We start from the raw sequence: 4394 nt of genomic DNA on the forward strand, positions 1-4394 counted from the left end.
TATTTTTTCATTGTTACAAATTCAACATAATTAAAGCATAGTGATTAATCACAAAAACAATATGTAATTATATATTGTGAAATATTTATTTCTAATTACAAATAAATGAAATTTTGTCTTGAAGCATGGTGTAGCATGGATAACAGTCTTAATATAACAACAGTAAACTACATTGCTACATTTTGCAACAGTATGCGTAAAAAGCCAACGTAAGTGCAAAGGTTGAGATTGCTTCTTTCTCACCAGATCAGAAATTCTCGGGGCAGTCTTTGCAAGAGCACAACGAAGATCATCTTCCACAACAAGTCTACTTCTGTATTTAGACTTCATAGCCAACAAGCTGGAAAACCCTATATCACAAAGATATGTTGTTGGAAATGGAATAAGAAGGCACAACACAGTCTCAGATAGAACAGGATATGACTGAAAACACTTGATCCAGAATTTTGTAACTGGCATCGTAGAGAAATCAGTTCTCACTGCATCATTGTTAATAATAAGTTCAATGAATTCCTCTTGTGCTGTCTCAGGAATATCTTCAACTTTGACTGTGAATGGGCTTCTGGCAAGTGCAAATGGGGTGTCAGGTAGATTTTAAAAGTACAATGAACGTTCATCTTTACCTGCCTTGAATGGTCTCCCCACAATCTTTGCCTAAACAACTCCCACTTACCTTCAGGTTTTATTTTAAATGTCTACAAGGAGAGGGGGAAAAATGGCGGAGGTATAGACGGACGTGTCCTGTGCTGTGTCCCGGAGCAGATAGGTGAGCAGCTAAAGCGGGTAACATTCAGCCCCAATAAGCAGAGGATATTCAGCTGAGATACAGTTTGCAGCCGGGCAACGCAGAGGACTCCAGGAGAAAGGGGACAGTTGGAGACTGCAGCTGGAATCTCTCCTGGAGCGCCAGATCAGCCGCAGAAACCGTGCCATCTTGGGTGGCTATTATTGGAAGTGTATACATCCAAAGACCCGGCATCCAGAGATTGGCTGCTCACCCAGAAACACCTGATCTGGGACAACACGACTACGTGGAGCCCTGCTTCTCCTCAAGGAAAGCAGAGAGAGAACTACATAACCAAACACCTGGAGAAGAGAGATCATGGGGAGACCAAGAACCAGCCCGCATATGAAAGAAAAACAGCCATCACCAGAAAAGGAAGTAAACAAAATGGAGGCAATGGAGGCAAGCAACCTGTCAGAGAAAGAATTCAGAGAAATGATCATAAGGTGGATGAAAAGAATGGAAGACAAATTCACCAATATGTGTAAGAACCAATAGGAAATGAAGAAAAACCAAGAAGAAATGAAAAATGACATCACTGCTATAAAGAACACAATAGAAAGCATCAACAGTAGACTAGAAGAAGCAGAGGACCGCATCAGTGAGCTAGAAGACAAGGTAGAAAAAAAAAACCCAAGCAGAGCAGCTCCTAGAAAAAAAAAATTAAAAGCAGGAAGAGAGCCTAAGAGAACTCTGGGACAACATGAAATGAAACAACATCCGAATAATAGGGGTGCCAGAAGGAGAGGAAACTGAGCAAGGAATAGAAAACCTGTTTGAAAAAAATAATGACAGAAAACTTCCCTGATATAGGGAAGAAAAAACTCACACAAATCCAAGAAGTTCACAGAGTCCCAAACAAAATGAACCCCAAAAAACTGACACCAAGACACATTATAATTAAATTGCAAACACCAATGACAAAGCAAGAATCTTAAAAGCAGCTAGAGAGAGACAGAAAGTCACCTACAAAGGATTCCCCATCAGACTAGTGACTGATTTCTCAACAGAAACACATCAGGCAAGAAGGGAATGGAATGAAATATATAAAGTCAGTCCCAGCAACGACAACGACAACGACAACAACAACAACAAAATCACAGACATTCCAGAAAAATGGGAACTTAAGCAAGCAAAAGGAATGACATTTCAATTTTTCATTTTTATTTTTTTATTATTATTTTGTTAGGGTTTTTTTTTGTTTTTTGTTTTTTGCTTTTTTCTTTGTTCTCCTTTTTTTTGTTCCTTAATTTCCTACTTCTTTTCACATTATTCTTTCAATCACATGAGCAGCAGACACGTGAGTGGTACGCTCTTATCCAGGGAGCATCAGCCCTGTGAGCAGCCTGCCTCGAGCCTAAGAGCAGCAGCCTCATGTGGCCTGCCCCTGTCCAAGGAGCAGCAGCTGTGTAGCAGCCTACTTCCCCATCCGAGGAGGAGCAACCACACGAGCAGTCTGACCTGTCCGAGGAGCAGCAGCCACATGAGCAGTCTTCCTACGTTTGAGGAGCGGAAGCCCTGTGCAGCCTGCCCCCATTCGAGGAGCAGCAGCTGCGCACACCCTGCACTAGTCCGAGGATCAGCAGCTGCACAAGCATCTTGCCCTCATCCAAGCAGCAGCCGCATGAGCAGCCTGCTGAACATGAGGAGCAGCAGCAGCACACCCCAGTCTGAGGAGCAGCAACCAGTCCTAGGAGGAGTAGCCCCACAAGCAGCCCACCACATCAGAGAAACAACAGCAGCGTGCATCCAGCCCCAATCCAATGATCAGCAGCCACATTAGCAGTCCCCCCCAGTTCAAGGAGTAGCAGCTGTGTGTGTAGCCCCCCCTCATCCAAGGAACTGCAGCCTCGTGATCAGCACACCCTCTGTCTGAGGAACAGCAGCTGTGTGTGAAGCATCCACCCACCAGCCAGAGGAGCCACCAGAGCTGTGAACAGCACCCACCAGAGGAGCTATTATCAACTGAGGAGCAGCAGCTACCACAACCGCCCATGGAGCAACCACAGCCCGAGAAGCCACTGCCACCCAAGGAGCAGCCCCTGAACGACTCTACATCTAGATATGTTGGTGAGATCAAACATGGGTAGACAAAGAAACCCCCAAAGGAAAGAAAAGGAGGACTCTCCAGAAAAGCAGCTAAGTGAAACAGATGCATTCAGCATGACAGAAAAAGAATTCAGATTAAGGGTCCTAGAATGCATAAACCAGATGGAGGAAAATATCAACAACTTATGCAAGAAGCAAGAGGAAACGGATGAAAAAATCAACAACTTATGTAAGAATCAGAAAGAAACGGATGAAAAAAGTCAACAAATTATGTAAGAACCAAGAAGAAATGAAGAGTGATATAGCTGCAATAAAAAACACCATTGAAAGTTTCTACAGTAGACTAGGAGAAGTGGAGAACCGAATTAGCGAATTAGAAGACAGGGAAGCAAAACACACCCAAACTGAACTGCAATTGGAGAAAAAAATTAAAAGGCCGGAGGACAGCCTAAGGGAGCTATGGGACAACATAAAACGAAACAACATACGAATAATAGGGGTGCCAGAACAACAGAAAGAAGAACAAGGATTAGAAACCCTATTTAAAGAAATAATATCAGAAAACTTCCCTGAGGTGGGGAAAAAAAAAGTCACAAAAGCACAGAGTCCCAAACAAGGTGAACCCGAAAAGACCCACACCAAGACACATCATAATTACAATGGCAAATGTTTAGGACAAAGAGAGAATCTTAAAGGCTGCAAGAGAGAGACAGAAAGTTACATACAAGGGATCTCCATTAGATTATCAAATTATTTCTCAACAGAAACACATCAGGCCAGAAAAGAATGGACGGAAATTTACAAAGTGATGCAAAGCAAAGGACTAAATCCAAAAATATTCTATCCAGCAAGGCTATCATTCAAAATTGAAGGGGAAATAAGAAGCGTCACAGAAAAAAGAAGGCTAAGGGAGTTTATCACCACCAAGCCAGCAATGCACGAAATGTTAAAGGGACTGGTGTAAAAAGAAGAAATAAAAAGCCAAGAAAGAAAACAGGCACAAAAAATAGAAATGGCTACAAACAAGTACCTGTCAGTAATAACTTTAAATGTAAATGGACTAAATGGTCCAATCAAAAGACATCAAGTGGATGAATGGATAAAAAAACATGACCCATATATTTGCTGTCTACAAGAGACCCACCTCATTAGAAGGGACTCACACAGACTGAAAGTGAAGGGATGGAAAAATATCTTTCAGGCAAATGGAAATGAAAAAAAAGCTGGGGTAGCAATACTTATATCGGACAAAATAGACCTCAAAGTGAAGGCCATAACAAGAGATAAGGAAGGCCACTTCATAATTCTAAAGGGATCAATACAACAAGAGGATATAACCCTGATAAACATATATGCACCCAATGCAGGAGCACCCAAATACATAAGAAAACTCCTGGAAGATATCAGGGGAGAGATCGACAACAATACAATCATAGTAGGGGACTTTAATACACAACTGAAATCACTGGTTAAATCCTCTAGACAAAAAATCGGCAAAGAAACAGCAGTCCTAAATGACTCACTAGATCAGATGGACTTAATTGACATCTTCAGAACATTT

Source organism: Myotis nattereri (assembly GCF_964212035.1).
Source record: "Myotis nattereri genome assembly, chromosome: X".
NCBI classification, from domain to species: Eukaryota; Metazoa; Chordata; class Mammalia; order Chiroptera; family Vespertilionidae; genus Myotis; species Myotis nattereri.